This window comes from Amblyomma maculatum, chromosome 6, assembly GCF_055883805.1.
Source record: "Amblyomma maculatum isolate TAMU_Amacu chromosome 6, ASM5588380v1, whole genome shotgun sequence".
NCBI classification, from domain to species: Eukaryota; Metazoa; Arthropoda; class Arachnida; order Ixodida; family Ixodidae; genus Amblyomma; species Amblyomma maculatum.
The window spans coordinates 47,213,288-47,235,588 of NC_139349.1; the positions used below are offsets into that span (position 1 = coordinate 47,213,288).

At 44.1% G+C, this 22,301-nt stretch overlaps 1 protein-coding gene across 3 annotated transcripts in view; it reads right to left on the reverse strand.

Annotated features, from left to right (window-relative positions):
- Positions 1-22,301, reverse strand: part of Dgk (diacyl glycerol kinase 1) — a 523,491-nt gene that overhangs the window by 263,728 nt on the left and 237,462 nt on the right. For all 3 annotated transcript variants that reach the window (XM_084606564.1, XM_084606561.1, XM_084606562.1), the window contains one exon: positions 12,645-12,671. The gene's annotated coding sequence lies outside the window, so the exon portion shown is untranslated. The remainder of the gene's footprint in view (positions 1-12,644; positions 12,672-22,301) is intronic.

Sequence of the window (22,301 nt, forward strand, 5' to 3'; positions counted from 1 at the left end):
TGCTGTTGAAAATGAGTATTCGCTATAGTCAGGTTGTTTTCTTGACAAAACTCTACTAGCCTCTGCCCAGCTTCATTTGGCTCACCAAGACGGAACTTGCCTGTAATTACAGTTATTTCTTCACTCCCCACCTTAGCATTCCAGTTTCCTATGAGAAAAACGACGTCTGATGATGGGGTGCGATCTAAAAGGCATTGTAGGTCCGCATAAAATCTCTCAACGTCAGCTTCTTCAGCAGTAGTGGTCGGTGCATAGACTTGGAAAACTGTTATGTTCAAAGGGTGACCTTGGATCCGAAGTGACATCATTCGGTCGTTTTTGGGGTTGTACCCTAGCACTGCTTTGCCCATTCTTCTGTTTACTATGAGAGCGACCCCATTCCTTCTCTTGGATTCGTGCCCACAATAAAAGACGTAATGGTCGCCGGAGTTAAATTCTCCCATTCCGGTCCACTTGAGCTCGCTGATACCCAAGATATCAATGTTCAATCTGTCCATTTCTCGCTTGACGATATCCAGTTTACCTTGCGTCATAGATCTTACATTCCATGTTGCTATGTGATATATCTCCTTGCAGCATCGGACTTTCCGGTCGCTTCCCGACACATCCACAACTGAGCGTCCTTTTGGCTTTAGCCCAGCCGCTTCATTCGTCCTGGAGCTACTAGGAATCGCCCTTTGTTCATCCCCAGTAACATGTGGGACGCCTTCCAACCTGGGGGGCTCATCTTCCGGCGCCATATCATTAATGGTATTGTGACTGGCCATAGGGTTTTCTTGGCAGGAAATACTGGAGTGTGTTGCCATTACCTTCTCCAGTGAATCACATTTTGTCAGAACTCTCTGCCGTGACCTGTCTATCTTGGGTGGCCCTACACAGCAGAGCTCACGACTTCATCGAGTTTCGCAAGCCCCTCCGCCACGACAAGGCAGTGATCCATGAAGTACTAGACTTGTTTAGAGAAACCGGCTCGTTCTGCACGTATTTGTCGGTAACAATTTTATGGTGCAAGACACGCTATCCCCCCCCCCCCCCCCCCCAAAAAAAAAAAAAAAAAAAAAAAAATTAAACACAGTACAGATCGAGTGCGACCCTTCCAACCGTTTCTTTGACATAATAAGTGCTAGTTGATAAGACATCGGGATATTAAAAACAGCAGCAGACACAGAACAGAGGGAGACTACGACACAAGGCGATACTTGCAACGGTTCCAAGTACCTCCTTGTGTCGTCGCCTTCCTCTGTCCTATGTCTGCTGCGGTTTTGGTTATCCCGTTTCTTGGATCTCTTCCGTGGAGGCCACTGGCTTGCCCACCATTCCTGACGTCGGCAACGGCGACGCATCACAACCTGATACTGCGCTGGCGACCACGCAATCGACAGCCCTAGACCCCACGCCCTTACCAGCTTTCACACCGCGATAGTGACCTGGCCCGATCTGCTGTAACACTCAAGCGGTGTCGGCACGTGGCTACAGCAATACTAATAGCCCCTTTGTTCTTGGGCACTATAACCAACTAATCCGTAAAAATTGACTTATTTTGTTGCACATCTGCGCCCAATCTCAAACATACAGGACCTCGAAAATATAAGCCGCACAACGACCTGGTGGCTGCTGTACTGAGCCATTACGGGGCCCAGTACAGTCCTTTCATCATGACCGAGGCTGGTACTGCGCCCACGGCACGCTCTCAGCTTCTCCAGCACCAAGTCTTCCGCAACTCTGCCTCACCTGAGAAGTGTCAGCCACGGAGCATCATTGCACGATCACCATTTCCTTAAACCAGTTTCGCGGCCTCTTAAGTTAGCCTACTCGTGTACTCCACCTAAACTAGACAGCTCGACGGATCGTCCCCTAATTATCCACCATGTCATAAGTTCCCAAGTGGACCAGAGTTGCCGTGGAAGTTCATTACTAACGCCTGCTGCCGCGGTCCCAACGAGGAGCGTTTCCTGGTTGTTCCGTCACATTCATCCAGGTGTTCTCGGACGCTCGGATTCCGGCTCGCGGTCCGTACAACTACGAGGCCCTCGCTTGACCACCCCACTTCTGTCTCGGTCTAAGGAAGAGAGGGGGAGTACTGTAGCACCCCTCTCGGAGGTCGGAGCTATTTCCCGCGGTACGAGCCGCCTAATAAAACTTGACAGTTGGAGACCAGACACACGTCCGGCTTCTTCGTCCTCATCACAGATCCGACAGGTGAAGTGCTATCACTGTATCAGCCGTATACCTGAGGAGCTGCTGGTACTCGCACCCAAGTTGTACTGATCATGAATAGGAAGTCAGGGCCACTATGCAAAACTTTGGACATCTGAATCGCTTTCAGTGGCGGAGTACGGAACGACAGTATAACGCTTTGGTGAAAGACAGCGTTCGTACGAAGGGGGCTCTCCACTTGCGATGTAATAAATAGCCCCATGAACTCATTACTCCCAATATGTGAGAGGGTAAAATTTTAGTTTATTCGCAAAGCGTTTGTCGGACATCCTCCTCCTTTTCCTTAGCATATTCTTGACTTCGTGAGCGTTCGTCGAGGGGGTGTCCTCGGCGCCGCCTCTCGTTTTATTAATGATGCTCCTCGTCCGCGACGGAAAACAACAGACTCTCGCCATTAATACGGATCATTCCTGCAGAGCCCCTGCAAGCTGAAGCCGGCGCCCATCGGCAGCCAGCGACACAGAGTGGCACAGGGGCGGCGCCTGGCGGTCTGATGAAAGCGCGAAGCAGCCTTCGTGGAAGCGTCACGGAACGGCAGCGGTCATTTTTCTCGGACAAGAGAAAAACACGCCTCAACCCTGAGCAATTAATTAAAGAAAACCTTAGATGGAAAACATTGGCTCACCGGAGACTAACCGCAAAATTAGAACTTTTTTACCAAATATACTCTGATCTTACGGGAATAAACAAGAGCTTGTACATTCTACCTCCACATTTTATCTCTGAACGCTGCGACCATAAGCTGAAAGTTCTTGTAACGCGATGTCGAACTGATGTGTTCCGTAATTCCTTTTTTCCTCACACTTCTTCACTTTGGAATAGTCTTCCTAAGAGCATAGCACAATGTAAAACAGGTAAACATTTTCAGTCTTTCCTGGCGTCCAATTTGTCGTAGTAGCTTTCCACCCTTTTAAACCTGTTTCTCGCACTCACATTTTCAGTGTTGTTCTTTTTATTGTTAAACAAATGTGCTTTACTGTGTACTTTCGGTATTGTAACATGCTCATTTTAGGTATTTTTTTCCGTTATTGCCCCCCCCCCTGCTATAATGCCCCTGGGCGCTGCAGGTACTTGTATAAATAAATAAATAAATAAAAAAAGCGAGGCTGGGGAGAGGCGAGGAATTGCGATGCCATTTCTCAAGTTTGCGTTTCCATCTTGGGTATGTTAGAAATGAGATAATGAGGTGCACGGCTGAGCTTTCCTAATGGTGATTTCCTTGAGATAAGAGTAACACGAGTCAATCGATGTCTCCGATGGCTGCGGGTCCAGGACAGTCGATAAGGATGAAGAAAAAGAAAATATTCATTTTTAATTGGGGAGGCTGAAAGGTCAGGAAATGACGGAGACCCTTACTCGTGCGTTTTCTTGGCACCGCACAAGAAAGAAATGGAAAAATGAGGAAAACCAAAGGTGAAAGAACGGAACGAACATATTGAGCCAATGCACACATACGACAATTTTCACTCGATATACGCAATATCAATAAATAGATTGTCATAAAAGAAGGAATTGAACACGAGCGAAGATAGAGTCTCTGCAAGCGGCGGGTTCTCATACAGACCTACGCATAAGAACGCTTCACTGTGTAACACTTCGGATATATGCATAATAATGTTTTCGCTATGCCCAACATTCCGCTCATTCAAATTACAGAATCGAAAATAGACGGTGATTCTACAAGCCAAACAAGCACCACTTTTGTGTTTAGGTTTAAATCTGCAGTTTTAACAGCGCGAATAAAGCTCAGGAGTCTGTGAAATTATGCGCGCCTGCTATCGATGTTCTTATTGCCTGGTATTCTCACATTTTAGTGCAGTTCTCAGCACCAATTCACCGCAAAAAATTCTCAAATGTTAGTGATGATGATGATCTTCATGCGACTGAGAAAACTGAAAAGACAAGTAACTAATATTCTCGTAATTGTACGTTCTAGCTGCAGTAAAAAAGATAAAAAAGTAAGTGAATGTTGAATACCTTTCATTCGGGCATACATAAAAACAAAGGCAATATCGCCCGCCGTTTGACCCCAAGTGTGATTTCAAAGAGAAGTGCGCCTTATACAGTGTCTGTGCAGAACTTGCGCGCATAAGCCCAACTATATTTAGACATTCGGATAGACATTTAGCCATGTGCTATATGGTTCACCTATTTTCCTACCCCCACTAAGCCCCACGAAATCCCACGTAATGGCCGCTACTTTGCCGAACAATCTACTGATAGACAAGCCTCATTCGATAAAGTTGTAGCGTAAAACTCTGCCAGGTTCAGACTCCAATGGCTGCCCGTCCAAGGCCAGATGTTCTTAGCACCCTCCGCTCTGTTACAGGTCTGACTGCCGCCATGGTCAGTTGCTTCACAGCTGCTGCATGGGGACTGAAGACCGGAGGTTAATTAGTAGATTGAAGTAAGAGGTGCTGGCTGGTGCCGATTACCGTTCTGGTGAGGGAATGCGTTTCCGCTGCAGTATTCAGGGTCAGTTCACATCACAGACCTAGTATTGTCGATGGTTCGACGGCATGCTGTCTGGTCAGGATTCATGGCTTGATGAACTTCACTGGTCACTGACCGGTGAACCCCGCACACGAAGCAGATGCTGCACGCGAATAATCGGGTTCATCGGATGTCGTCAACGGCTGGTATAGTGACAAACTATCGCTAGGTAGCACCATTCCAGCTGAGCTGAAGAATCCTCCATCTTTCTTTGGCTGGCACAATGACGACACTATCACCGAAGCGATAATCCGAAACAAGGAAACGGCTATTCAATATATTTCGATGTGCAGCACCAAACGTGGGAATAACCACCGTCCAGTGAAAGTTGTACGTTGCATTAGAGGGAATGCAGAAGCAACGCGAAATGCAATGCTACAGTAGTCAATTGCGATAAACACTTATTGGTAGACCGACTCACAGACTCTAACTCACTCGCCCAGACGGCCAGTCTTTCGATAAGAATATGCAGCGCGTCTTTCAGGGTAAGGTAGCAGTAAACAGCAAGCGCAAATATCGCTAAGCATTCCAGTGCCTTAAGCTATTAGTCGCGACAAGGAAGGCAAGTTGGGGCTAAATGAACATTCGCTAACCGAAAGCAAAACGAACATTGTGTCCAAGCTATGAAACGAGTTGCTTACCATCTGTGTAAAGTTAAATTAGTGCGACGTTCAGGAGGGCTCGATTCACCCGCCCAACTACCACAACTCGCTTGCCCCCATCGACATCAACATACCCTCGGCGAAAACACTTTTGCTGAGTCAAACTCACCATGATTTAAATGAGTTTTCATTTTTAGCTCGTATTTAAGGACGGCACGTGCGCTGCAGAAAGTCCGAATAAGTTCTGCAACATCGAAACCCAAAATGGGAAGAATTTCATTTAACCAAGTACTCCAGCCCGCACAAGTGCTTCAGCGCTACAACTCTCTCGCACCGAGCCTGAAATCCTGTCCAACTTGCGCCACTCGAGCTTAACCAGGGCGCCCATGGAAAGAGCACCGTCGCTGTGAAGCCGCAGGGGAGACACGAGAGCGCTCCAATTTATTCCGCCAACGAGCAATCCCGGGGACGCTTGCCCGCGCTCTCCAGTCTACATAGGGAGCTTACTGCAGGCACTTATATCTACGGCAACAGCGGCGGTTGCCGTCATCCCTGCGGTAAGGTTATAGCCGTTTTCAAGGCTGATGCGTAAGCCACGTTTGTCGGCTTTACGACTAGGGATGTTGCGTTATTTTATTTTTTCAGTGGCGATGATGGAGAGCTACTAAAGTACTTTAAGAGGCGGGTTGTCTTACGTGATCGGCAGGCGTCACTACGAACAAAAAAAAGAAAAAGGGAATAATGTGACGTTATTTCCCAGGTGACAGTGGGGGCCGGAAATTGCGCCGCCCTATTTTCGGCAGCCTTCACGCTAGAGAGAGCGTTCGAAAGACCCACCGGCCTGATGGCCTTCCCGCTCGAGGAGCGCTGCTTCCCGTTGCGACATCGGCACCCATCGCTCGACAGAGTCGCCGTCGCAGAAGCTAAGGTCGCGGCCAAGAGGTTCACCGCCAGTGGACACGGCGATCGCAACAAATTCCTTTGAATAGAAAGATACGACACGACCCCGCCGTGAATCAGTTCAACACGGTAATGCGCAAGCCCACAGCTCATCAGAACACCGGAATCTGAAAGTGTAGTTTCAGCCTCGGCTTTCTGTCCTCACCCTTTCCCTGGGTTGTAGTGGAGAAATGTGTTCAGCGCTACGCTTGGCGTGGTCTGACGACACGTGTTCCCGTGGCTCGGCACGTGTTCTCGTGCCGAGCCGACGTTCTATGCTGAGCCCCTGTTGTGAACGGACACCTGGGCGTTTTCCAATGTCCTTAAACTGCGGTGCTGGTTGACACTGAGTGAAACCTAATTCGTACTTATGTTTAAGCACTGCCCTCTTTTTTTTTTTCCGCCATTACAAACGCATATTCGCATGTACCCAGTAAACGATTGTGCTCAAAAAGCATTTAATATTTTTGTTTTCCGGTCAGCCATTAGATTACGCAATCAAACTGCTTAGCGCCATATCAAGCACCTTCTTCTCTTCGTCAGGTATTGTGACGTAGTTGCTTTACAAGTATGAATTTCCTTTAAGTGTTCAGTGTTGGACCAAAGCGGTACATGAAAATTAACATTAATGGGCATTTTGTGCACGCCTCGTGGATTTTTCTTTTTTTTTTCATTTTGCAACTTCTCATCTCGCATTAGAAGAAAGCTGACGGGCGCCTTCGGCACTAGAAAGCAAGCATTAAATTGAAATGAAAACCGCTCGAATAAAAACTGGTGACGGCAAATACGCGTTTTTCTTTCATCGTCAGATACGTAAATGAATCGGTGGGATCCTTACCACACGAATAATTATGCGTTCATCTCGAAAATCAAAAGCGTGACACGGCGACTAAAACATCTTGTCATCGACTGTGCGCACAGTGAACTGCAACGCATAAATATAATCTCCGAGAAAATGCACACATAATGGGCATCGGCAACAATCTGTACCTCCGAGACTATCACCTGCGCAAAAACAGCGAACCAGACAAATTAAAGCGCAGTCGTCAAGACCCACCAGCGTTGCGTCAAAGTAAGAATCCATTAGTCATTACGTCATATTTTGTAATACTTTTGGCCTTTGCATTAGAGACCGTAATGAGTCGACAACAGCGCTTGACGAGCCTATAGTAACAACAAAATAGGGGTCGTTCCGTAACTGCCAGTTTAATTCAGGCCGATTTCATGCATTCAAAGCTCCCACAGAGCTCGCCGCTAGTACTCCGTTGACTTGGTGAGCTCCGCGCCAAACAGTTATGCAGCGATAAATCGCTATATGCACACAAAACGTTATTGCGCAACGTCTGTTTCGCCGCAAGCCATTCATCACATCAGAGTCGCGAAGCAAGCTTCCGTTCAGTAGCATCGAAGAGATGAAGACATCTCTCGATATGTAATCGTCAACAGTTTGCAAAAATAGAAGGAAGAAACATTCTGCGATACAGTCCTTGCCAATTAAAGCTACCTTTTTCTTTCTTTGTTAAAAAGCTCTTTGAAAGGGATTTACGCTGTCGGTCCCGCTTCTACTCTCCTTCGGTACGAGTGCGCCTCAAATTTGTCAGTACCTACATAACTACATCACAGCTACGGACAGATTCCCTTGCTAATTGTATTCCAAATTTACAAACTTGCAAATTTTTGCTTCGTATTTTTCCTTTCAATCAATTTTGTGATCTTAAATCTTATGTTTTTGCTTAGTTGACAATTAATTTAATGCACTAATTCAGTTTGTGTAGGACATTTGGCAGTCCACACTGAACCCTGGCCAATCCCCCTTCGTGGGTATGTGCCATATATCAAGCAAGAAGAAGAAGAAGAAGAATATGGTGTGGTATATGGGGTCTGACGGCCGAAAGCGACATCGCCTATAAGGAAGGCCACAGATGAAGGCTACGCATTCAATCCGTAATTTGGGTTCTTGACTATTCTCTGACGTCGCACAGTTCCCGGAAGCTTGCGTATCATCTCCGTCAAAGCGCGGCAGTCTCGGCCAGGGTCGAATTCGCGTGCTCGGGCCGAACAGTCGACCGCTCTAACCACCGAGCCACCCTGGCGGAGCTCAAATCGAAAGGCATATCTACCAAGACACCGTACGCTGAAACATTTCATGACACTTGTCGTATGACGAGCGTCATGAAATGTTTCCACGTATGAATAAATGCCTACAGAACATCAATTTTGGAGTACCTTGTACGCACCGCAGCTAAAAGACTTAGGGCCAACTGATAAGTCTTGTGACAGCTGTACGACGAAGGTAAGCACCGTTTCGGGTCGCTCCTTGAAGCAAGCTTGAATGAAATACGCGAACCGTGGAATGCTTTTTATTAATATCATCATTCTGCATGCGGCATATTATCGATGCTGTAGAGGGTAGCGATTTGTCTAATTCACAAGGTCATGTCTACTCTTCCTTAAAGAGGATGTCAGGATGGAAAGAGTGCGCGGGGATGAAAGAAAGGAGTAGTTGGGGAGGCCTTCGTTCTTGAGACTTCGTGTGCTATGAGGTCTGCGTTCCTCTGGTCAACATTCCGAGTATCTTTCCGTGTACAATGCATTTAGGTGCGTTTCATTATGTTCTTATTGAGAGAAAGTATCGCCTTCCGCACCACCTTTAGCAGTAAGACACGCGTTCACACGCTCCTCTTTTACCGCATTCACTTAAAACAGCGACTATAACAAGGGACTTTCGAAATCTGAGTTCACTTCCGTTAAAAGGCGACCGTCAAGTTCGCTTCTGGGATGCATAACTCATAAGTGTTGGTCAAATATTTAGGCGAATCCCCCAAGGTGGAGAGGATTTCTAATATGGCAGTAAATGCTCAGTGACATCCACTCAAGCGCATTCCCACTTCACAACACCATTCCCACTTCGAGTTATAGATCAATTCGCTCTCGCCCTACCATCTGACCTTCTCCACTTTGGGGGATTCCCATAAATATTTGACCAACACCATTCCAACTTCGAGTTATAGATCAATTCGCTCTCGCCCTACCATCTGACTTGCTAGCAGTCCTGGTTAGCTCAGTCCATACAGCGACTGCCCCGGATAGGCGGTGGTGCCGGGTTCGATCCACGGATCAGGACGAATTTTTCTCTAACCACGAAGTTTCTGAGAAAGCTGTGTAGCTTTTCTTTGTAGCCGTATGACTGCGCTTGGGTGGATGTCACTGAATATTTACTCCCCTATTATAACTCATAAGTGAGGCCAGCGAGTCAAACATACAAAAACTAGGAAATGGTACACTCCTCGCATTTGCGATTGCTTGTTTCCTTTCCTTTCAAGAGCGATTGAATTCCGTAATGACTGCCTAGCAGCCTTTACGCTGCGCCTAAAAGCTTTTTAGTGCGTACTGCTGGAAACATCGCATCGCACGGCCCCCTCAATATTTGCCTAGAATGTAAAAATTCGCTAGTTTGCATGTCAAGCTCTTAATCGTGCTACTCTGAGCTCACGGAAAGGGAAATCAAAAACGTAAAAAAAAAAAGAAATATTGACAGTAATTCGCTAGAACCTTTCGCTTCAGGCGAGGCTGCAAGCCATTTGCCCAATAGTCCAATGGGTTCGTTCCAGCGTCCGCGTCAGAAAGGGTGTGCCTCCTGAAATATACACGCAGCAGAACGGAGAGGCAGGTTGAAAATGACCATGAATGGCTTTAAAACTTATAAGGATAATTCGCCGTCGTCACGATCTATCAGGAAGCTTGTAATCAATCATGTTCATGTAGGACTACGCAAACAAGCCGGTCCTCTCATGCCTATGAAATGGACGAGCCTAGGTGTGGCAAGTTCTAAGCGTAATACTTCTTTCCAATAAGTATACACCATGTGTAATCGGGACACCCAATTTATGGCCTGTTGAGAAAACAAAAATTCGACATCCGCGCTAATTTTTACTTTTTTATTTTATTGATAGGAACGTTAGAGTGTTACTGTGTTTTTGTCAAGCCACGTGGAATACGTCAAGAGTTTGTGTCCCTTCGACCCTTCGGATTATGTGCTCGAACCGCTTGATATACAACGGGACAATACTCGTTGTGGGCATATATATATATATATATATATATATATATATATATATATTTAACATTACGAATAAAGATCGAATTCTGAGTCAAGGACATCGTAGATAAATCCGCCACCGACAATCTACTCTGGAGGAAAGCTAGAAAAAACTTGAAGATATGTGTATTTAATAATATGATTATCCAATTTACCGGGAAACTTATCAACCACGAAAGCAGGTGCGAACGCTCGCGCTCTGTTAAACCTGCTACACGAAATGTCATGAAACAAAATGTTAACCGAAGCGCACTGGGTTTACAGGGAAGGGGTTTGCACAACTCACAGATCTTGTTAATTATCTAGATTGCGAACACTGCTCACTATGGTATATGTATCGAACAAGCCCGCTTACTGTACGAAAAAGACCTCTAATATCTTGCTTCCTCGAAGGCTATATTCAGCGTCAACGCTAGATTTGCACTGCTCAAAACAACTAAATACAAAAGCATGAATATATTACGTTATAACATGAGCGTCTTACCTAGTTACATGTGCTGCATCAGCTACTTCAGCCATGACCTGAAGTATTATTTAAAAATGCATTCTTTCAGGTATACAAGTATATTTTCTTTGTTTATTTTAACCGGTGGGGTGGCATGCAAACAGCGTAGCTGCGCAGGTCGTTGAGACTTTTTGTATAATTGAAAAAATTGACTAAAAACCAAAAGTTCATTTTTTCAAATCATCAGCCGCATTCGTTTTTCCACATCTTCATTGCTGTTCAGTACATCAGGACAGGCGGAATTATTGGACTTCGGAGCCAGAGAAGAGGTCATAGAATTTTAAAAATAGCTTGGTCGTACCTCAGCCAATTAAATATCTGCTGTAACCATGTGACACGTTATGAACAAAGAATCATAGACGTATAATTTTAATTTGTGTTTTCTTCGTTCATGTGATCCACAAGAATGCAGACTCGGGGGCTAACCTACTGAGTACCTCCTAGCCCGAGTCACTTTGGGACTTAACTCCACTTTCCATAATTTCATTACACGGCCCACAGTCACCACGCGCTGTTCACCTAGAACCGCTATATAGTGATAACTTAATTTGTTGTTGATGCTGCTTTAGTTTACGTTTCATTAACCGCACTTTTGCTGTGAGATGTAGAGACTTCATGAGTGCCGCGAGGCACGAAACAAAGAGCAATAAGATCACTGACACGAGCATTTAATTTAACACAACGATTACACAAGCTTGCTTTCATAGCTGGAATGATAACAAATAATAACAGATTCCATTTTTGTTTTCGTGCTTAGCATGACGTAAACAAACCCTCCACCTCAAGGATAATGTTCGGTCCATGAAACCGAAGCAACGTCGCGGAGAAATTCTATTATAAATTACTTAGCAGCCGTAGGCAGATATCTCGTGGTGAACCTTTTAGCCTATGGTCTAAAATGTATTTTAAGAAGAATACATTCTACTAAAGTTATGTGCATGTGGTTAAGTTTCATTTTGAGCAGTTTACTAGTAGCAGGTATCCCCGATACTCTTTCGTCCACCATTTCTGACGTTATTTTGCAGAATAATCCATCTTTTAATCTCAGTAATTGCGCTTTATTATTACTAGCAGCCTCCGCTGAAACAAACGACACGCACAAACCGTATCCGAAGAGAATTTGACACTAATCTGCAGCGTTAGAATCCTGCTTGCTCAGCGCGATTCTTGTTGAGATGATGCCGGCAGTGCACATTACTAGGTCATAATGAAGTCTTGAGGGTATTGCGAGATTTCATTCCGTGATTCGCTCCAGGCAGGGAAGAGACATTCGTTGCGAGAGCTGAAAGCGCCTTTCTTGTAAGCGTTGAATAGATATGACGCAATGCCTGGAGGCAAATTACGTATTAATGACCGCCCGATTACAGCCAGCAACGAACTTGTAATCATTCTGCGAGTGGGATATTTATGCTTTTTTCCCCATAGGTTAGTGCGAGCACGCATGGCATGCAGTTCCTTTATTAAGCATTCGTTTTCGCTCAGAGTGGTTATGCAACGCGTCGCACACGAGGACATTTAACGCAGCTTAAAAACGTTGAACTGGCGCAATTCGTCATATCGAGGAGAGGCCGTTGCCTGGCTCTCAACTTGCCCAAAGATATTACCAGACCTGGTGAAACAGCGTCCCCTTTACATACTACACTGTAACATACTATACATCGAGAGACCGATTTTCTCCGACTATGCTTTGGTTCATTGCATTCTCTTGAGCCTTCCAGCGGGCGGTCTCGTGCAACGGTATAAACCCCAGACCCAGTTAGGACGTGTTGCTAAATCCGAAGACACTCACCCTATCGTTCCGGCTCGCGGGCAGCACCTGCGAAGGGAAAGAAGAAACAAAGAAACCGGTAAGAAATCGATGAGCGCGGCTAACAAATCGATGGTTGCACCACAGGCTAGAAGGTCAAGCTCAGCAGGGCTCACTCTGCAGCAATTCCGGTTAAGCGCGTTCCGCGTAAACACAATTCGTCTCGCGCCAGAACCTAGAATCTCAGCAGCATGCGAGAAACCTTTTTTTTTTTTTTTTTTTTTTTTTTTTTTTTTTTTTCCAACGCCCAGAACGGGTGCGGGCCCTATTGACCAAGGGGCGAGTTCGCAGTATTGGCTTTCCACATACCTTTGATGAATATAGAAATCTATTGAGCGTGAAGGTAGGCAACGTTGGCAGTTCCGTTTACATTTAGGCTTTTTTTTTTCTCCTGCAGCCATATTTCCAGGATGAAGGCAGGTCATACGGTACAAAGGTTGATCTCGTTCCCGGTGAGCTACAATCGAACCTATAAGCGTGTTCCGTGTAGGAGGAGATATAGTGCTATGCAAAACGAAGGCAGATGTTAATAGCAGACCGAAAAGCCGGGACGCGACGTTCAAGATGAGGAAGGGAGATGAGGGAGTAGCACTTATATGAGCTTTTGCCGAATGATTTATTATTCGGCTCCGAGAGCATTTATTGTGCATCTGGCGGTGTCCAAAGCATGGCGATTGCAACCGGAGCCGGCTTTTTGAACTAAGAGCCCACCAACGACGCATCTTCTTTTTTTTTTTCTTTTTTTTTTTTCTTCAGACATTGCTAATAATGTTTTCTTTTCTGCGCTATAATAATCATTTCAGACGTGTGGTGCTCTGAGATTTGTTTTTATTTGTTTTGTTTTGTTCTTGCTTTTTGAGATGCAATGTTGACTTGTTTCCGTGGCTGCTACTGTTTATGTTATGTTTTGTTTTTATGTATAGCACTCTAATGATACTTGGCGCCATAGATAAATAAATAAATAAATAAATAAATAAATAAATAAATAAATAAATAAATAAATAAATAAATAAATAAATAAATAAATAAATAAATAATAAACCCACTGTCATTGGTGACATTGCATCCGGCCGCGGATCTCGCGATTCTGAGCGTTCGATTCTAACAGCGGCATCCGTATTTATATTGACGCGGAATATATACAAAACATTCGTGTATGCAGATTTCCATGCATGGTAAAAAAATTTCTGGTCATCGATACCCTTTTCGAACACCTTACAGTGGGCTTCATAGCCAAATCACATTCCTTTTCTAGGTAAAACTCAGTCGATCGATCGATCGATCAATCAATCAATCAATCAATCAATCAATCAATCAATCAATCAATCGACCATACCCCTTTTGGGCATTGGATAGCAGCAAGGATGCAGACGCCGCTTAAACCATTCTTTTTGGTTACCTAGGCTCGTCCCTCTTATTCCATTTTCCCTAAACGCACAAGAAATAGGCGCTTGCTGCTCATCTCATGCCCACAAGTTTTGTCATTCTTGTGTGCTAAATGCGGGGATGTAGCAATGTTACTTTCGATATCGGGAGACGAACTCACTCAACCCTGGCCCTCCAGTGAATGACAGTGACAACACCAATAGCGAAATACTAGCGGCCATGAAATCCTTGGCAAGTACAATGGAATAACGTCATGCAGACGTAATGTCGGCACTTAATGAGGTGAAAGCTAATCGAAAATTCTCGAAGAACGTGTTTCCGATATCTCCGTGAACCGAGCAGCATTTGAGACCAGAGTCGACTCGCCGGATGGGCTCCTTGATACTGCGGAACTTAACCAGGCGGTCACGGAAGCTGTTCAAGGTCAGACTGCTATGATCCAGTCTCGGATCGATGAGTATGAAGATAGGCCACACCGAGATAATTTAACTTTCTATGGATTTCAGAATGAACCAGATGAGACTTGGGCCCAAACCGGACAAAAAGTACGTTCATTGTTAACGAATACCCTCTCTTTGCATCTGAGTCATGAGGCAATCTCACGCGCACATAGGTTAGGGCCTTTCGTAGCAGCCAAAACAAGCCCAATATTTGTTAAATTTGTCTCCCCCAAGACAAAGGACAACATCACATCGCAGAAGTCGAAACTAAAATACACCCACGTCTCTGTTCAAGAATATTTCTGTAAGGTGACTAGACAATCGCGAAAATGTAGTAAGGTTGAAAGTTGGGCGTTGGGTGTCCTTCTACTCCTTGGTCCTCGTTTTTTGCGCTACCTTCAAAATGAATCGCGAAAAAGCTTACAGAATTTGGGAAAGGCACCGGTTCGTTGTATAATTTGTGTTACAACAAACTATACGTGCAAAAAATGCTACATTTATTGTTCACAATCTGATCGTGTGTGCGAAATTGAGTCCACTCGGCAAGCACCATCAGGAGCCCATGACGCAGCAGCCTCTTCCAAATCGCCTGTACTTGGCCCTTAGGGATCAGCGGCCGCTGACACACAGTGTACACCTCAGATTCCTTTGCACGAATATAAGGCGCCTTTTGAACTAACGGGACGCCTTTACGTCCCTGATAGACACGTCTACTGCGGACGTGAGTATTCTAACTGAAACTTGGTTGTCAGGCAGAATTGGTGATACGGAATTGTTTCATTGTGAGCGGCATTACACTGTTTATAGACAAAACCCTCCCGGGAATTCGGGTGGCGGGATGTTGATCGCGGTTGCGGATGATTTATTTTCTTAGGACGTCTTCATACCATCGGAGCTTGACTTTCTTTGCACGTGTATCGAGGTAAACCATAAAAATACCGTTTCTTGTGTCTGTTATCGACCGCCGAAATCAGCAAGCAGTTTTTGTGATGACGTTTATGACTGTGTTAACAAAATGGTTCTAACGTTTCCAAGAGCTCCAATTTTTCTTTTGGGCGACTTTGATTCTTCAGCCATATCATGGACGGAAGCCTACCCTACTGTTAGTCAGAATCACTAGTCTTCATCCACGTATGCTCAACGTTCAACTCTTCTCAGCTAGTAAAAGAGTCAACTCGCGTAATAGCATCAACTGCCTACATATCAGACCTGGTTTTAACAACTAGCCCCAATTCAGTTTCATCTCTCACATTTCTCTCAGGACTACCATTCAATTAACACTTTCACTATGCCGTCTCAATCACCTCATATTATCAAACGTCATAAAATAATTCGGGATTACATAAAAAGAAAATTATTCTGCAATTGACAATGAACTAGAAAATTTGTGCGTGTTCTTCCCCAGATTTTGGCAACGTTTACTGCATGATAACTGGTCTCTCTTTAAAGACAAATTAAAAGCCCATACTGAAACGTACATCAATCTTCGCAGAATAAAGTGCAATAGGCGTTCGCCATGACTCAACATTTTATTAAACCGACTGCTAAATAAGAAAAAAAAAACGCATTTTTCGTCGCTGTACTGTATGTGGCTCTAGTGAGAGATGGAACGCTTATCGTGATGTGGCATAGCAATATAGAAACTCTCTTTCCATTGCAAAGCGAAATTTTTTTTTTTCAAGATACCTTGTCTAGATTACTGACTACCAACCAGCGCAAGTTCTAGTCTATTCTTTACGTGAATGCCAAAAAATATATACCGTACTGAAAAGTTACCTTTCAGGTGGTCTGGTCCCATCCTAACAATGTTGCACGTTATTAAACCATATCTTTTATTCATGTTTCAAGAGAGCTACACCGGCTAGCCTTCCTGACATATCTTCCCTAGGCTTCCCATTGATGAATGTTATCACCATTGACTGGGAGGAGAGTTCCAAACTTACTTATAATGCTAAAATGTCATAATCCGCAGGCATTGACGGTAAAAGCAACAAGTTGTTGAAAAACACCATTACTTATTCTTCACTTATGTTATCATAGATTTTTACTCGATCTTTGCAGTGCGGCACACTCCCTGACGACTGAAAGGTGGGCAAGGTGGTTCCGGTGGTCAAGTCTGGTGATGTTCGCTGTCCCTTAAATTACAGACCAATTTCATTAACGTCTATTCTGTGCAAATCACTTGAACATATTATCTATTCTGCCATTCTGAATCACCATGGGTCTAATTCCTTTTTTACACCAATCAGCGTGGTTTTCGACGTAATCACTCCTGTGAAACACAATTAATGGCTTTTACTAATGACTTTTTTGCAGCTCTGTATCGTTCCTCGCTCGTTGATTGCATTTTCATTGATTTTGCTAAGGCCTTGGGCACCATGTCTCATCCTCTTCTGTCCTTAAAACTTAGTACGATTGTAAACTCAACCTAGATAACGACGTATTAAGATATATTGAATATTGTTTGGGTGGCCGCACCCAATATGTGACAGCTAATGACCGTAACTCGAATCTTTCTTCACTAACATCGGGCGTTCCTCAAGAATCTGTGCTAGAACCTCTCCTCTTTCTAATTCATAATAATGATCTTCGTGATCTCGTCACATCATCTATCCGGCTGTTCGCTGATGAATGTGTTATATATATATATATATATATATATAGAGAGAGAGAGAGAGAGAGAGAGAAATTTCCAACGGCTACAAAATATCTAAATGAATCAAGACGTCCCACTGTACTAGTTAAAAAGTTAATTATCACGAATCAGTTAACATGATCATCAAACAACACCATTTCCCTCCTTTATGATGTGTGCCAACACTGCTACAATTATGCCGCAGAAGTCTTCGTCATGTCTACAAAGGTGTATATTTAAAGGTTAGTGACTAGCTTTCTTGAAACACTTGCTAAACAGTGTGTTACATAAATCTAACAAAGGTTAAAAAAGGAAATCTTTTATTTTCCTCACAGAAACTAACACAGTTCTTTTCACATTCGCCCGGCCTAATCTGTAGTATTTTTTCGCTTTCCAATCATTATTTTTAGTAAATAATAAGTCGTTAACTTCACGAACAAACTGGCAACGCAGAAATGTCTATTCTAAAAACTGTTCACTGATAAGTTTACACGAAGCTACCGCTTACGAGAAATTTCTTCTGTTGCAGGGCTTAAGTTGTAACTCACGCAATAATTAAAAAATGTTTCCACTCGACGGCGGCGTCACATCAGCGTTCCGAGACGCGTCTCAGGGAACAAAAGCCTTCTTTTTCTGGATTGCTCACATCGATGTCGTTTTGCGCATGCGCTAGGCGGGAGACGTAATCCAGCAGCTGGTTACGTGAATCTTCAAAGATGATCTACTAATTAGCACTTACTAATCAATTATCTCTCGCGAACTAACCAAAACGTTTAAGACCTATAGACCAGACATTTAGCAGCACAGAGCTTTCAATGTGATCGCACACTCCCGTCTTCTTTCTTTCTTTTTTATTTAAAGATGGTCTACATTTACCTGAAATCCCTAGTGTATTGTGTACAACATATCGCTAGGACGCTCGGACTTACACTGTTACATATAGTTCACATTTTGGCCACATTCAAACGGTGTCCCAGGCGTAGAAAGGGAATTACCCAAGCTATTGAACTGTGTTATCTATAAAAGAGTCCTTGACAAAAACCAGCCGACGCAGTTTATTCCTAATCCAGCAACCCTTTTAAAGCGCGTTTATTTGTTCGGCAGAAATTGGCAGCAACAACCAGTGAACAGTTCACTTGCTATTATCGCGTTATGTAAACTATCCCCTTGAAGCTGAAGACACAAAGAAACGTGACGCACGAAACGTCTGGAGAGCACTCAGCAACTCTAGGCTATTTTTGTCTAGGTGTTCTCGCAAACGCTCGTCCGTTTATTTTGTTTATAATTTACTGTGTTTATTTTTAACGCTTAAGCAATGATAAAAACCAGTACGAGAAGAAAGCTTTCGCTTTCGCATCATCAACCATTTATCTTCTCTGTTTCAAAAAAAGTGCTGCAGTTTCAATTGATAACGCTCTAATGGAACGAGGATATATTGATTAGCACCGTACACACATCGTTTCGCTTCAGCATATTGCGACACTTGTGCTGACCGCCAGGAAGCCTGCCCCTTTGGCACGGACAACGCCATAAAACCATGGTAGGGTAGGAGCTTTGCCTCATTCTCTGTACGCAGACCATCTTGTGCAACAGGATTGCTTAATTCTCGTCTTGCCGCGTGAAAGCGGCATTTTGTTTTTCTGGACAGTGCATGTATTGAAATTCATTCACCCATATGTTGACGGAATTTTGCATTAGGTCATTGTGTTGCTAATGGTAAAGAAAAAAAAAAATCGAACTTCGCACGTATTACTTACGAAGGGGAAAAATATATTAACTAGTAACATTTGACAGACTTGCGAAGAAAATAAATTTATAAAAAGCAAAAAAAAAAGTGGATTTACCTTCGTCTTAAGAGTACCCAGCAATTCTAGGCGGACGTGCAAGCCAGGAACAAAAAACCCAGAAAGTGCATTTTTTCGCTTTTTACTATTCAAAAAGAGTAATAAAGTTATGGAACTCTTTACGCTAAACGTTTCAATCCCGAATAAAAATAAAATTACTCGTGCGACGCACTCTGGGTGCTGCTCGTGGCACGTAACCGCTCAAACACGGCCGACATGTTTACTGTGGAAAGGAAAAGTGTGGGTAGGGGACGTGGTCAGCGCGCCCCTCGCCCCTCCGAGACCATGGAAAACCCGGGCGACATAGACACATAGCCTGGCTAGGGATTGGATGTCAGTTTCGTCGCTGGCCTTTACTTCGTTCCACGCGTCAAGGGAGGGCTCAGCCATGAGTTGTCTGGGAAGTAGGTGAGCCTAACGATTCTTAAACTATGTATGTTGCAGTTGGAACACGACGATGACGACGACGTTTGGTGCACAGCGCGAGAGTGTGCTGCTGTTTTACACGAGGCGTGATAAGCTGCAGCCGTGTTGCCTAAACTGTATCTGCCATATGTCGTATTTTTGATAACCTGTATTGATTTGAATGTTGAAATTAGCTATAAAAAAAAGAAAAGCAACGATAGCATGGCGCTCTCAAGCATAGGCCACTGAAACTAATCTGTTCGGTCTGGCGCGGATTCAAAACCCAGTCGCGTTTATTATTATTATTATTATTTTTTTTTTTTTTGCTGCGCAGCTGTGACCAGGCGCAGACAACAACAGCGCATGCGCAGTACCTAGCTTGCCGAGAAAAATCATTTGGAGAATGAAGGAGACGATACTTGCTTCACAACGCGAGAGTTCAAGGTCAAATGGTCGGAACCAGATGGATTTGATGTTTGCAATGGGAGCAGCGAGATTACGCTGTAAGTGTCTCGCTACAAGCTATGCCGATTGAGAGGTGTGAAATTTCTCAGCGACCGAAGGCAGTAGCTTATAAACCCATACACCTTAAGCGAAACACAATATGGTGCCCACACTTTTCAGTTCACAACGCACCACAGGGTGCCGAACTTTTTTTCTTTTTTTTTTTTTCCAGAAACAAGTCAAGCGTGTTCATAGGACACTCCCATCTTTAGCCAAGAGAGTATCTGTGTTTCACAGGAGGTAAATTTCAGGTGTGGCGCCGCAGGATTTTCCGTTCCGATCGATTCAATTTAAATCTTATCTCCCATTCAACTGTGTGAACTATCTTGGTTTTAAGAACGTGGCAACAAGCTAAATTACTCACATACGGTTTCATATAAGGTTACGGCAATACAGTTAAGATATAACCGTCATATTACTTCTGTTCGGCGTTGTTATTTTTTGTTTTATATTTGATGCCTGTACACAATGCCTTGTTGATGCCTGCTCACATGAACCGTGTTTCGATCCTCTCAGACCTGCTTTGGTGCAAAGCTGCTTGAAAGTGAACAGTGGGCTCTAATCAGTTCTCAGTGTTCTGATATGCCTTTTCTTTCGATTTAAACCAACATGCATAGGCTGCAAAAGACCAAGCATATACGCTGCCGCACATGTCATGGAATCTCACAAAAGAGCAAGGTGATCAGGCGGGAAATGACGGAGTCTCATAAGAACACCCTATCTGTAAGGTATTGGCTACACGAAGCATATGGTACAATTTTTTTTTTACAAAGCAATAAACAACAAAACAAATCGCACTTTCAGAACCCGATGAAACGGCCCCATCTTCCTAATTTCCTTAGAGACCCATTTCCTGAGTTCATGGCTCATTGGACCCAAAGACTATAAGGAAACAATATTTAAAACAAACATTCAAGATAGCAGTATCGCAAAGTCATTACAAAGAAACGACCCCTTCCTAAGCGCTTCCACAGGCGCCAGATCCAGCCAGTCATTTGCTATGCAAAAATTTAAAGCGTAATCCATAACGACGTTCCTGAGTGCTTCATCGCCGCTTATCTCGAAAGTTGTCTTGGCTGCTACCCCGAAGTTAATTTCCTGCGCGTCGCACTTACCTCCAGCGACTTTCACTTAATAGCCATCACGATAGGAGCAACACATGCCAGAAACAGGCTCTCGGCCCATTTGTGGTCGAATAACTCTAGCTGTGCGCTCATGAAAAAAGCAAACAAAAAAAACTGATTATTAGATTTCGAGGCGCGGCAAGAAGGTAAGTTTTGGCGATGAGCTTTTGTTGGTTTTGCTTTCATGCGTTTTCCTCAAAAATTTTCATATATAAAATGCGAAGTGCAAGTCTGCTTTGTTACGGACAAGTCATCAGCCACCCGACTACCTCATTTTTCTTCTCACCCGAAGCAGTCAGGAAACAAATTTCTTGCTGTTAACTTAGAACAGAAGAGCAATAGCCAAGCAAGGGCTATATCATAAATGGACATGCATTAAGGCAATCGTTTCCTGCGTGATCGCCCTACCCCCTCCGAATAAAGAAATAGACAAATTCTAGTCCTAGAAACTTAAAGAGGGTAAAAAAGAAAGTGGTGCACCGGGAAAAAACATGGCTAGGATGCGCGCAAGAGTTGCACTTTATAATCCTTAATATACATAAGTAGCAGTGACATGCAAAGTAAAATGCTAAAAAAAGAAAAGAAAAGAAGTGCGAAATTGTACAGTGCATTCCAACAGGCTTTATATAACTGAGATAAGTTTGCGACACGCCTAAAATCGGGCTGGCTAGGTTACGTGAACTGGTTACAAGGTTAGTCACGAAATATGCTGTCGAAGAGTCTGTGGTTAGATGTCCTCTTCGAGCATAAGGGTACAAAATAGGTTCTTCTGGCAGATTTTTGAGTGTCACTATGGTGGTTAAAGAATCCCAGATGGTTGAAATTTCCGGAGCCCTCCACTACGGCGTCTCTCATAGCCTGAGTCGCTTTGGGACGTTAAACCCCACAAACCAAACCAAACCAAACCGTGCGACACCCCCCCCCCCCCCCCCCCCCCCCCCCCCCCCGTCTCAAGAAAAAAAACAGCGAACTGTCTGTCGCCGTCCAGCTGGAAGGAAGAAACAATCGAAGCGGACACTATGTTGCGATCCAAACAACAAATGCGATTCGACGATTACAAATCTCCACTGGTTTTTCAACCAAGGCGAATTCCCTTGTACTTGGTCAGCATTAATTTACTGGCCATTTACAACAATGAGCTCGACGTTTTGCTGTCAGTCTTGAGTGGCGCAGAATTCAGCTGCCTACATGAATAGAACATAGAGTAACACTGAATGCGAATTGATGTGTTAAAGGAAGTAAAACTGAATCTCAGTGGTCAAGCATGATGGATGTCATCGAAATATTCTCCCTTTTTTCAT